The following is a 14,238-nucleotide window of genomic DNA, read 5'->3' as shown; positions in this document are numbered from 1 at the left end:
GGATCGAAATTGGCCAGAGCGGGAGGCGTTGCGAGAAGGTCGATTAGAAGCGAGAATGCAGAGGCCTCGTTATCGCCCCACTGGAAAGGGGCGTCTTTGTTCAAAAGCTCGGTTATTGGTCGTGCTATGGCCGCGAAATTTTTCACGAAATGGCGGAAGTACGAGCAAAGGCCGATGAAGCTGCGCACATCCTTGACACACTTTGGAACAGGGAAGCGCGTAACAGCATGGATCTTGCCAGTGTCCGGTTGCACTCCGTTCGCGTCAACGAGATGTCCAAGGACGGTAATCTGGCGACGGCCGAATTGGCACTTCGACGCGTTGAGTTGCAGACCGGCTCGCCGAAAAACGTCCAGGACTGCTGAGAGGCGCTCGAGGTGCGTAGCATATGTTGGGGAGAATGCTTGTGTTACCAGCGGTCTGTGTAATTAGGTGAGCATAATAGGCCCTTTTGCGCGATCGAATCATAGCGACAGATTTATTACGCTGTACTTTGAATTGCTGTTAGTAGCATATATTATCTTTATTATGGCGCCATTTGTCATGCCAGCATTCTCTGGCCTTAAGTGTTTGAAGTATGTGCTCTGTCATCCAAGGGCACATGGACGTATCATGGCGATCCTTCGAGACCTTGCGATTACTCCTATCTACGACGATACTAAGATATGCAATTAGGGTATTTATTTCAATGTCGATATCCTCGTTCAAGATTTCACTGAAATTATAGCGAAGGATTTCTTCTCTTGAAAGGTTGTAATCTATTTTCATTTCAATGGTGTTTCTTATTTCTTTAGTTCTAGTTGGATGATCTCAAGCGGCAAAGATAGGTAGATGACCAGAGATTGGCTCTTGGTAAACGCCACCGGTAACCGCCGTGTCTAGATTTATTAATGCGTGGTCAATTAAAGACGAAGATTGCTTAGTTATACGCGTCGGCGACGTAATTAAATTACGATAATTGTAAGATTGCAACAAATAGCTATAGTCGCGGTTATGCATGTAATATGTGTTCATGTTCATGTCCCCTACTGTAATCGCTGGTTCATTTCGCTGCTTTGACACAGCGCAGAAAATTGTTTCCAGCTTATTGAGAAATCCAGCGAGGTTACAGCTCGGTGGCCGATAAACTGCACCAATGATGACGTCACACTCTAGCCGAATGAAAAGGGATTCAATGTCATTGCCACTATATGTGGCCGCTGCAACTGTACTATACGATATATTATCTTTTACTATCAATGCAACGCACCCCCGCGTGAGCGTGAGTCGCGCGCGGTTTATTCTGTTCTGTAACCTGGAAGACTGATTATTTCACTTTTCCGCAGCCACGTCTCAGTTGTCGCAATGACACTGAGCGAATGTTCATGTAGCGACAGGAAAGCAGAAAGCAAGTCTACGTTTTTTATTAATAATACGTATATTGCAATGAAAAACTGATGTAGATTTTGCTCTACGAAGATTGTCACTCTCTTTGATTGAATAAGCCATTGTTAACGAATAGGGTGTGCATGTTATAAAAATACCTAAACTATTTCTGCTAAGTCTTCTTCATATTGTTACGTAGGAAGACACCAACGAAAAGCTATTTACAAGTATATTTACAAGGCAATACGCTTCGCTTGGCCAAGAGGCAACAGCCCGCGCTAGCTTCTAATCGTCGTCGTCGTCTTCACACTGCTCGCCTTTCGTGAGCGCACATACTGTGCCGTAGCACTACCCCCGGCGGCAAAAGCGCCGTCCCGGAGCTACTAAAGATCGGACTCGGAAGCAGTGTAGTAGGCCTTGAGCCTACTGACGTGTACGACATCACTAGATGCCAGAGGAGAGGACGAGGTTGAACCCACAGGAGCAATTTCGTAAGTCACAGGTGTCACCTGGCGCAGCACGCGGTAGGGCCCTGTGTATCGCGAAAGGAGCTTCTCAGAAAGTCCGACGTGACGAGTGGGCGACCACAGGAGCACGAGCGCATCAGGCGAAAACTGTACGTCACGATGGCGGGCGTTGTACTGACACTGCTGAGTGGTTTGTGAGGCCGTCAGTCGAGCACGGGCAAGCTGACGTGCATGGTCGGCGAGGGCGATGGCATCGCGCGCATACTCGCTTGTTGAGACCGCAGCTGGAGGAAGTGTCGTGTCTAAGGGCAAGGTAGGTTCGCGACCGTACAGTAGATAAAAGGGAGAAAATCCAGCGGTGTCGTGCCGGGAAGAATTGTACGCAAATGTTACGTAAGGAAGGGCAATGTCCCAGTCGTGGTGGTCTTTGGAAACGTACTTGGCCAGCATATCGGTAAGAGTACGGTTTAACCGCTCTGTCAGGCCATTGGTTTGAGGATGGTATGAGGTAGTCAGTTTGTGTTGAATGGAGCAGGAACGCACAATGTCAGAGATAACTTTCGAGAGAAAGTTTCGACCACGGTCAGTAAGGAGCTGTCGCGGGGTGAAGCAAGATAATGTCACGCAAGAGAAAGTCCGCGACGTCAGTGGCGCAACTGGTAGGGAGAGCCCGAGTGATAGCGTATCGGGTGGCGTAATCAGTCGCGACGGCTACCCATTTGTTCCCAGAGGATGACGTGGGAAAGGGACCGAGCAGGTCTAATCCAACACGAAAGAACGGTTCCACAGGGACGGTGATCGGCTGGAGATGACCGGCAGGTAGCACCTGAGGTGTTTTCCGACGCTGGCAGGGATCACATGCAGCAACGTAGCGTCGAACGGAGCGAGCGAGACCAGGCCAATAGAAGCGGCGGCGGACGCGGTCGTACGTGCGGGTTACCCCAAGATGTCCTGCAGTGGGTGCGTCATGCATCTCAAAGAGCACAGTCTGTCGTAGCTGTTTTGGCACGACAAGAAGAAGGTCAGAGCCGTCAGGGAGAAAGTTCCTTCGATACAGAATGCCGCCCTGGAGGACATATCGGCGAACGGATGCGTCGGTAGGTGTAGAGCGCAGACGCTCGATAAGTGCTCGCAGCGATAGGTCGCGGTACTGCTCATCGGCGATGTTAGCGAAGGCAGACAGAGAGAAAATGCCGTTGGCGCTACTACTGTCGGCGTCGTCAGGCTCGTCGACCGGGTAGCGAGACAGGCAGTCAGCGTCCTTGTGTAGTCGGCCAGAGTTATAGGTGACAGTATACGAATATTCTTGGAGGCGTAAGGCCCAGCGACCAAGTCTTCCTGTAGGATCTTTCAGGGAGCATAACCAGCAAAGCGCGTGATGGTCTGTGATAACGGAAAAGGATCGGCCATATAAGTATGGGCGGAATTTCGCAACCGCCCAAACTAGGGCCAGACACTCACGCTCAGTGATGGAATAGTTGCGCTCCGCGGGTGAGAGGAGCCTGCTGGCGTAAGCGATAACCCGGTCTTGGCCACGCTGGCGGTGTGCTAGGACCGCGCCTATACCGTGACCGCTGGCATCAGTACGGACTTCGGTAGGCGCAGAAGGATCGAAATGGGCCAGAACGGGAGGCGTTGTGAGAATGTCGATTAGATGTGAGAAGGCAGAGGCCTCGTTATCGCCCCACTGGAAAGGTGCGTCTTTTTTCAAAAGCTCGGTTAGTGGTCGTGCTATGGCGGCGAAATTTCGCACGAAACGGCGGAAGTACGAACAAAGGCCGATGAAGCTGCGCACATCCTTGACACACTTCGGAACAGGGAAGTGCTCAACAGCATGGATCTTGCCTGGGTCCGGTTGCACTCCGTTCGCGTCAACGAGATGTCCAAGGACGGTAATCTGGCGACGGCCGAATTGGCACTTGGATGCGTTGAGTTGCAGACCGGCTCGACGAAAAACGTCCAGGACTGCTGAAAGGCGCTCCAGGTGCGTAGCGAACGTTGGGGAGAATACGATAACGTCGTCCAGGTAGCACAGGCACGTGGACCATTTGAATACGTGAAGAAGGGAGTCCATCATGCGTTCAAAAGTGGCAGGGGCGTTACATAGACCGAACGGCATCACTTTAAACTGATAAAGACCGTCGGGTGTGACAAAAGCAGTCTTCTCGTGGTCGAGATCGTCCACGGCAATCTGCCAGTAGCCGGAGCGAAGGTCAATAGAGGAGAAATAGCGAGCACCGTGGAGGCAGTCAAGGGCGTCATCAATCCGAGGTAGGGGATACACGTCCTTTTTGGTAACCCTATTAAGGTGCCGATAATCCACGCAAAAGCGCCATGAGCCATCCTTCTTTTTGACCAGTACGACAGGTGACGCCCATGGACTATATGATGGTTCAATAATGTTGTTGGCAAGCATTTTGCGAACTTCTGCGTGAATAACTTGACGCTCAGCTGGTGACACTCGATACGGGCGGCGATGAATAGGAGGGGCATCGCCGGTATTAGTGCGATGTTTGACAGCTGTAGTTTGGGCCAAAGGACGATCGTTAAAGTCAAAAATATCGTGGTAGAAAAACAGAACGCGGTAGAGTTCACGAGCGTTCTCGGACGGCAAGTCGGGGGCAATCATTTTCTGTAAGTCAGCGATGGTACAATTTGCCGACTGCGATCGTAGAGGAGTATCGGATGAAGTGTCGTCTACTGCAATGGATGCTACTGAGTGATCCTCGAATGAGCAAAGCTGGGCCAGAGACATCCCGCGTGGCAGCACTTGTGTCGTCAAGCCAAAGTTGACCACTGGCAGGCAGACGCAATTCGCCGTAATAGATAAAACTGTATGAGGTACAGTGAACCCGTGTGTAAGGAGGACGTCTTGCATAGGAGCCGCGATGTAGTGACCGTCGGGGACTGGAGGGGATGACACGAGGTCAACGTAGGTCAGTGCCGAAGGTGCACTACTTTGGAGTTCTCGAATCTCCGCATTAGTATTTTCCCCTCAGGAACCCATGCAAATTTACATCCTTTCTCTCGTTTTTGTAGGATGAGTTTTTCCAGCAAGTTTTTGTTTTCGGGGCACAAGTGTTCGTTTACGTACACTCGATCGCTATTCTGAAGACCCAGCATGGATGTTATCAGTCGCTTCTTTTTGGCTGCCTTCAACGGTTTGTCACGAACTGATCTGGATGTGAACTTCACAACTACGTTTGGAGGCGTAATGTTCTTCGATGGGACGCGGTGAGCTACGTCAATGTCACCATCAAAAAGCTGGACGCACAAGGAAGATGCTACTTTTCCGATTGTTCCGAGGACGTCTTCATTGTCAGCCTTTGTTATACCTCTTAATTCCAGGTTATTGCGCCAGCTGTACTGCTTTAACTCAATAAGCTGCTTTTTCATTACCTGAAGCTCTTTGTTTAGTTTTAGGTTCTCTTTTTTGCATTCCAGGCCCTGGTTTTTCACTTCGGTAAGCTCAAGTCGAAGGCTTTTTATTTCTTTGCGGTAATCTTCAAAGTTTTCGTTCATGTACCCTACTGATTGTCTGATGGAAGTGAGCTCAGCTTTCACTGAGTTATTCGTCGGATCAATCTTGTTCATCTCCTTTTTTATGTCACCCATTGCTTCAACAAACTTAGAGGACATCTCAATGAGCACCTTCGATACTTCTTTAATGCTAGCTGGCACCTTTTCAACCAAGGCTTAAGCAATATCCGACAGAGCATCAGGCTTGCTAGAAGCCATTTCTAGAGTTAATTAGGCACACTTGCAAACCTTAACGCAACCGTGGTAAACACTATAGAGACACACTGTGGTACACTGTGGCGGCAGTGACAGCAAAACTTCTGAAGAAGTTTAAAGAGGCAAAAGAAAAGAATGCTAACCTGCAATGTGAAGCAGGAACCGTTTAGCAGATGCACAGTCGATGCTGTCACTGCTGTCAAATGTCTCTCCGGAGCATTGCAGTCTTTATAAGCTGTAAGATGGTCACGAGGTTCTGGTGTCCAGCGCCGTTGGAATAGGAACGATCCGGCTTTGCGCAGTTGCCCAGCTCAGTTGTTCGTCACCTTTATCGTAGGCCGGTTCGCCAGCGGTGCTGATACGGTTTTCCGGCTTTCGTATGCGGCAAATCTGCAATGTGAAGCAGGAACCGCTTATCAGATGCACAGTTGATGCTGTCACTGCTGCCAAATGATGTCTCTAAAAAATTGCATTTCCTGTGGTCAATTAAAGAACAATGTTTATTAAAAGGGAAAATTTATTACCAACCTATGAGCCGCACAGAATGAAAAAGCTACAGAAATTTTGAGAATTTTCTACTATTGCGTAAGCAATGCTTGACTCGTCTGTGCCTCTGTTCGTCCATACTTTTGATTACTTGCTTTTTCTAGCTAATTGGCGTCTAGTCATGGCCTTTGCAGTGCCAATGAATGCTCTAGCTTTAGAAGATAATTGTGAGCTTTTCTCGCCGCATCCAACCCTTTTATTTTTCTTGTTTATTTTAATAGGTTCAGCGCCCATATGGCGATAAAGAAGGGAGTGGTTACAGCAAAGAGAAAAAAAAGCAAATATTAGGTAACATCTGCAAGCGCGTTTTTAAGGTCCCCGGGTTACGTAGTAGATTACAATGGAGGGGGGCAAGTGGTTCCTATAGTTACAAGTTCAGGAAAGAAAAGAATGAATGAAAGTGTTGGATAATGTGACAACGAAGAACACACACTTTATAACGATGCTAAATACGAGATTATGTGAAAGAAAGGTGGGAAACTAATTCTTGCTTAAGACGAGAGGTATGATAGTAAATATTTTGAAATGACGGGAGACGTGCTATTTCCCTGCTTAAGGGCCGGAAGCCGTAACGCTGTTTTCATAGATAAAACACTAGAAAGGTGGGAGTAGTTTGAAAAAATAAGCGTGCACTACGATTTTGTAGAGCTTCCAGAGACTATGAAGAGTTTTAGTAAATAGATCCCACTCAGATAAAAATTAAATTAGGCGGTTCCACGTGCCAAAACCACTTTATGATTATGAGCCACGCCAGAGTGGAAGACTCCGGAAATTTTGACCTCCTGGTGTTCTTTAACGTGCACCTAAATTTAAGTACACGCATGTTTTCACCTCCAACGAAATGCGGCCGCCGTAGCCGGGATTCCATCCCGCGACCTCGTGCTCAGCAGTATAACGCCATAGTCACTGAGCAACCACGTTGGTTTCCCATTCAGCTGTTGCGTACTCTAATTTGGAACGAACAAAACCTTGACGAAGAGGGACTTTTATAGAATGGACCATTGAAAAATTACGGCGCAGGTACCCAAGTACGTCGTTAGCATTACTAAACACAGAATGAATGTGTGGCTGCCAAAAGAAGTTACGAAAAATGTGGACCCCTAAGTATTAGAATAGAATATAATTTATTGACAGGAAAGGCAGAGATGTCGACCTCAGCTGGTGCGCTCTAGTCTGCGGCTGTGCACTGGGGAAGAGCGAAGCGGAGTGAAAATAGAGATGGATGATGATGATGATGATGATGATGATGATGATGATGATGATGATGATAATGGATGTGGTGAGTTCTTATGCATGAGACAGTTGCCTTGCTAGAGCTGCTCGTCGCGCTTGGTGTCCTGCAGAAACTTCAACACTTTAGTTGCACGCATTGAGTTTGCAGTGTCAGGCCATGGGCCTAGGATAGCTTCCTCCCACAGTGGTCGCCTGCCAACGCTGGCTAAGAAACTTTCTAACGTCCTTCGGTCCTGCAGATATGCTGGGCAGTATCTGTTCCAGTGTTTCAGGCATCTGGCAGTGTTCACAATCATGGCTGTTGGATTAGCCGATGAAGTGTGCGTAGCGATGGGTGAAAGCAACTCCCAGCCGAATCCTGTGCAGCAAGGACGTTTTGCTCCGCGTAACCTTCGGGGGCAAACAAAATTTACCGTCTGGGCTGATCACATGTAGGCGTTTAGGAATGTTGTCATCGTGGGCTCGGCATGCCTTTGTGAGGTCCTGCATGAGTGCCTTGATTATGGAGTTCGTGTCAAGTCGCAAGTAGGCACTCCATACTTCATCAGAGGAAGAGAAGGCCGACCTCGCCTCACCATCAGCGAGTCCATTGCCAATCACACTACAATGTCTAAGCACCCATTTAAATCTGATCACATGGCCACTTAACTATGTAATGTGATGAAGTTTGGCGATTTCCAGCACGAGCAGGTAGTATGATCCCGTCTTTAAAAGGCATTTTAGCGCCTTTAGCACTGATTTAGCATCGCACACTACCGTCCATTTATGAGGTGTCTGCGTTCTCACAAAATGGACAGTCTCCCGTATTCCCTCAAGTTCCGCAGCCGAAGATGTCGATTTGTGGACTACATGAAATCGCCGAGTAATACTAATTTATGGCATGACAATTTCGGATGTTGCGGCAGTTGGCATGATCCAAGCATCGGTATAAACTTGTACAATCCCACTATATAATGTAAACATATGGGACAGGGTGAAGTACTTCAAGCCAATGAAGAAAACGTGGGATTTCTTCATAAATCTGGATATCTGAAGCCTCACTAGTAGTCTTGGCAATGTCCATGGAGGTGTCTTGGTGATGTTGGTGGCCTGGCACTTTGCATGTATAATGCTTGCGTGACATGCAATTGCTTTAGAAAAAAACACAGTCAAGCTGTGAATGTCTGGTCAGTTGGCGATGATAGCTTCGCACAGGATCACAAGACCTCTATATGTCGATTGGACATGCTCTTGCTCCCGCTATAGTGCCCTTAGTTGACCTCCAGCGTGGAAAGCCAAGGCATATCCGCAGGGTTTGTGCCAGAAAGCTCTCCAGCCAGCGTATACAAGATGATCCCATGTTAGATAGCACAGGCATGCTGTAGCATATGTAGCTCACAAGAAATGCGTGGTGCACTTGGAGCAAACTTCGCTCAGAGGGGCCCCATCTCAGTCGAGGTATTAAACAAAGAACGCATATGAAGTTAGTCAGTTTAGCCCTAAGCACAGTAACATGTTTAGTGCAAGAAAGATTGCAGTCTATTATCACGCCAAGAAATCTTTGGTGGGTGACTAAATGGAGCGCCGTTCCGTCGACAACGATAGGATATCGTAACATTGATTTGCGCGTGAATGCCAGCACTGCACGCTCAGTTGCTGGGAGTTGCAGGCCCCTACGGCGCAAGTACTAAGCATTTGTAACAAGTCACTTCTTCGAGAAGGAAACCGTTTATGTTATACTTACAAGCGTTAGTAGAAAGTTTACGAGAAAGTTTCATTGGTTGGTAATTCGTCGCGTTCAGTTTCATTTTCAATGTGTTACACCGATCAGACTTATTGTGAACGTCAGTCTGTAGTAGCGATGTGTCATTATCAGAAGAAATCACATGATATACAACACTGTCGCCTGCAAAAAGCCTAATAGAGGAGTTTCTAATATGAGGTAAATCATTTATGTAAATTAGAAAAAGAAGTTGGCCCAAGGACAGACCCTTAGGTCACTCCTGAAAGGAGAGGACAGGGAGAAGAATCGTAGCCATTAGCAGATACAAACTGCTGTCAGTATAACAAAAGGTTTTTATCCAAGCAAAAATTTATGGTCGAAATTTAGTTTAGTGGGCTTAAGATAAAAGAGTTCATGGCAAACAACGTCAAAAGCTTCAGAGAAGTTAATAATACACAATCAATAAAAAATTTCATGGCTAGAGCTACTAATACTTTCTTACTAAATGTAATTAGTTGCGGTTCCCAGGCTAATGTCTTCCTGAATCCCTGCTGACGAGATGTGAAAAAAGAATAAGCTTCAAGAAAGTCAACTACGTAAGAAGAAAGGACATGTTCAAAAATCTTACAAAGGACACTGGCAAATGATATTGGCCTTTTTAGTGCACAATGAGCGTCACAAGATTTAAACAACTGCGCCACCTTGCCCACCTTCAAATCACAAAGCAACACACTAGAATTGAAAGTATGAACGACAAGTGCATAGAAAAAAATAGACGATATTGCAACCGTGCTTCTAAAAAAATTTTGCGTGCCTGCCACAAAATTGTGGCAGGCACTCAGCACGCTCATCTAAAAATGCTTTTGAAAATACTTCGTGGAATACGTAAGAACATTGCGAGCAAGAAACGGTAAATCCACTGTCGTCAGTTATTGACAATACGTTTTCGTGTGCACCCTTAACAGCTCCCAAGAACTTTTTGCGGTTGTCTATTAAGAAAGCAGGTAAATTAGTGTCAAAGAAAGTGTGCTTAGCATCCTTTACTGCATTTTAATATTTCCGGGCGATCTGTTGATAGGTGCTCCAGTCACCGTGACCAGTCCTGAACTTTATTTTGCGAAAAAGCTTTTTGTTCTGATTCTGGAGGTCCTTTAATGACACATTAAAGCAAGGTGACCTTCACTTGCATGTGTGACCTGCAGAGGTATATATTTCCTTGTTAGGCAGTGACCTTTCTTTTTAAGCATGGACCAGTTTTTCTCGACAGTGCGCTCATAAAAGCTGGGCATGCGGCTTTCCAAGAAGGCTGCTAGTCCGCTATTACTAACTGGAAAATCACTATTCTTATAATCTCCTATGGACTTTGGTTCACTGGTAGGGCGTTTAACAGTTGCTTGAATTGAAAAGGTAATGACACAGTGGTCGCTCAGTCGTGGTAAAAAAGCAAGTGAATGAGCGAGATCACGAGCTGTTCATAGAATGAACCCGCCGTGGTTGCTCAGTGGCTATGGTGTTGGGCTGCTGAGCACGAGGTCGCGGGATCGAATCCCGGCCACGGCGGCCGCATTTCGATGGGGGCGAAATGCGAAAACACCCGTGTGCTTAGATTTAGGTGCACGTTAAAGAACCCCAGGCGGTCAAAATTTCCGGAGTCCTCCACTACGGCGTGCCTCATAATCAGAAAGTGGTTTTGGCACGTAAAACCCCAAATATTATTATTATTCTGTTCATAGAATGAGATCAAGTACGATAGCACTCAATGAAGTATTTCTCGTTGAAGTAGTGACTAATTGAGTGAACTTGAAATCACAGCATGGTTTCACGAAGCGGGCACTTTTACTTGAGGACTCTCTGGCAACAGGAAAAGGACCGGACCAATCAATGTTGCGAAAGTTAAAGTCACCTGGAATTAAGGTGGGTGCGTGTGGGAACCGAACAATAATAGCACTCAACACATAATGTAAATCAAAAGAAAAATTATGCCCAGCGTTAGGTGGCGGACAGCAAACGCAAAATATATATATATATATATCGTAGTACTTAATGCGCACACATGCCCAAACAATTTTTAAAGGTGACTCATTGGGAACATGATAAGAGACAATGTGATCGGAAACAGCTATCAGAACGCCTCCTCCTGATCTACAGCCACAATCCAATCCACAATATTTGGCAAAAAACCAAGGTGACCCTAGCTCCGTCAGGGGTGTAGCGGACCCGGAGAAGAAAACAGCTACGGTGGCGCATCGGGAGCTAGGTCGGGCGGAGGGTCCCCCACAGCTAGGTCCATGCCGGAAATCTGTCCCGACCATTTCCTCTATTACTAATTCATTATCGATTCCCGATCCTCTAACAGAAATAACCCGTCTAGGTCGTGACATGGAGGCGCGCTCTGAACGCCTGCAAAAACAGATGGACGCGCTGGAAGCTGATATGAGTACTAGCATACAGGCGGCCCGGGACGGGACAGAACAACATATGGAGGACCTTGGAATAGGGATTACGGAGCAAGTCAAATCATGTATAGAGTGCACTTCGGTACGAGTGCAAGTTTCTGAGCATAGCTGTTACAATGAAAGCGGGCTGCCCGACCCAAGCTGTCGGCCGCAACCTTCAAACGTGGGCACCCGGCGCCCGCATCCCTATACATGACCTCCTGGGGGTGGGGCGGCTATTCTGTAAGAGTTCACCTTGTCGACGGTCCTTCTAGGCAGCTGCTGATTGGCTTGAGCCGCTCGTCTCCTCCTCTCTCGTACAGCTGCATCGAATCAGCAGCGGCCGAAATGGACAGTCCACTAGCTGGACTCTTACGGAATACCGCCCCTGCTTCCTCTCACGATTATAGATGGCGCCGCGTGACGTGGAGCAACTATTGGTGTGGCCGTCGACTTCTAGGGGAATCCGTATGGAACGAGGTTCCCTACAGCAGTATCCACATCCACGAACGCTCCCGGTGTCATCATCTTACAGGAACTGCATTTATTACCCGGCTACAGCACGGTCTCGGGTGTCTCTCCTACCGAGGGGGCATTAGTTCCGAAACCTGTTACTAGCCGCATGCCTACGACTCCCATTGAGATCTCTCAAGTATGAGAAATAATTCGGCAAGGTAAATGCAGTGAGAGTCTGTTTATACTTAATGTATGCAGTTCCCCCCGTTCGCGTACGCACTGTCCTGAGCACCTATTAACTGAATTTGGTTGTTTTGTACGGTTTTGTGTTGCATCCGGCGAATTTAATGCTCCGCTTGCTCCGCTTATTGCTCCGCTTGCGTACCCTCACATGGCAGCAGTAGGCTAACAACCTGTGACTCATTGCAGTATATTCTGAAAGCAGAGTAGGTGACATCTGAGCAGCAAAAGAGCTTTGGAATTGATTGTCCTGTAAGGACGTACTTAAATGTTAGCACAGTGTGTCTCAAATCAAGGGGATCTCATCCTTTGCTCAAGTATAATGTTGACCTACGATAATTGATGCTCACTCAACCCTGTTTAGAAAATAATCACAGACCCAACTTTGTTTCAAAGTCCAGCATAACATTTGCCAAGGTCCGCTAAAAAAACTGCTAAAATGTTGGAAGTGCAGATTCACATTAAAGCGATTTCTGGGGTGCTATGCTGGATGCGCCGAGTTTGGCGAAACTCGGGATCTTCACGAGCTCTGGCGACACCCCAAGATGAAAGCACGAATGGTACCAAGACACAGTTTATTTTCGCCAAGCCTCCAGTTTCATTGGTTTATCTAGATTCACTCTGGCTGGCTATCATTCCTTGGGCGTTGCCTTCTGGGCGGTCGACAAACTGGGGCTCACGTGATCATACCGTCGGTGCATGGTCGTGCCTTCTTTCACTTGTTTGTCGTTCCACCGAGTGCATTACATGCACAAGCGAGTTATAAAACAAACGCATTTAGTACAATAATATTAGTTAGCTTAACGTGGTTTAGAAGCATTATAAAGCTTACAACATGTACACTGAATGTGGATTAGAATAATTTGTAATTTAGTACGCTTCGCATTATACCACGAGGGAACGCTGTGGTGGCGCCATCACATCCATTCACCGGGCGAGCATGGCGGCTAAGCATCGGATGCGCCCAGTGTAAACAAACTCGTACAACGAGCTTGCAGTGCGCGACGTAGTGATCAGGCTCGACGATGACCACTATTTCTTGGATATTTATGTTCCTGCGTGAGCAATCTTTCCGTGCACCCCGAAAGACTGCCAATAGCTTCGGCGATTTTACAGATCGCAACGCGCACCTACTGTTCACGGCGCAGTGCTGAAGAAACAACTTGTCCGGTGCTGCTTCTGCGAGTGCGCAGAGTTTCTCCACTCTGCGTGACTGCGAGCGTCACGAACATTACATAGTGTGGGCAAAAGGCAGACATCCTATATAGCTACGATGCGACAAGGAGGTGGTACCGACGATGGATCTCGCTACCAACACAGTGAAGGAGACATCGACAGACTGCAGATAAGTATATTTCTACTGTTTCATATTTAGCATAATAAGAGTGCACGGATTAAGTCGCTTTCGTAGTAACGAACTGAATGTCCAGCAGTTTAAAGAAGGCAGCGAGAACCAATGAGTGTTCGTGCTTCTACATGCAAGTGGGCCCGCGAAAATATGGAAAAGATGAAGGTAACCTTCACTAACTTGGTGAGATAACAGAAATTCATGAGTGACATTAAGCCCGCAAAATTTATGGAAGAGTATCTTTATCCAGGTGAAATATCAATAGCAGGTACTGATATAAAGCAGGAAAGTTATACAAAAATTTCATGGGTTGAACAGCACATGGAAGGCATTACCGAATCGTGATCGCCACGTTACCGATATCCTTGAAAAAAGTTTAGAATCATTGCATTCTACCGGTTATGCAATATGGGACATAAACCTGGGGGCCAACAAAGAAACTTGAGATGTCAATGAGTGTGCAGAAAGCGAAGTAACAAAAATTGTTGGAGATAGCATTAAGGCAGGAAGACAGTGGCGTAGTAAACCGTGGCAACTGATATGCGAGTTGACATTAAGAAAAAAAAAGGGAGCGGCAGGTAGGCCATGCACGTAATCGATCACTTGTTGCCAATTCATAAAAGGTGATTACATAAGCGTGACAGAATGGATGTCAAGGAGAGAGAACTACAGCCGAGGATGGTAGAAAATTGCGTAATGGGACAAAAATAT

General features: G+C 47.0%; 1 long non-coding RNA gene across 1 annotated transcript in view; it reads left to right on the top strand.

Annotated features, from left to right (window-relative positions):
• LOC142591156 (uncharacterized) overlaps positions 1 to 13,946 on the top strand; it is a 33,329-nt gene extending 19,383 nt beyond the window's left edge. The window contains exon 3 of the long non-coding RNA XR_012830363.1: positions 13,296 to 13,946. This is a non-coding gene — a long non-coding RNA (uncharacterized LOC142591156). The remainder of the gene's footprint in view (positions 1 to 13,295) is intronic.
• Positions 13,947 to 14,238: the final 292 nt, after the last annotated feature.

The sequence above is a fragment of the Dermacentor variabilis genome, chromosome 8 (assembly GCF_050947875.1).
Source record: "Dermacentor variabilis isolate Ectoservices chromosome 8, ASM5094787v1, whole genome shotgun sequence".
NCBI lineage: Eukaryota > Metazoa > Arthropoda > Arachnida > Ixodida > Ixodidae > Dermacentor > Dermacentor variabilis.
This window is presented reverse-complemented; position numbering and strand designations above follow the sequence as displayed.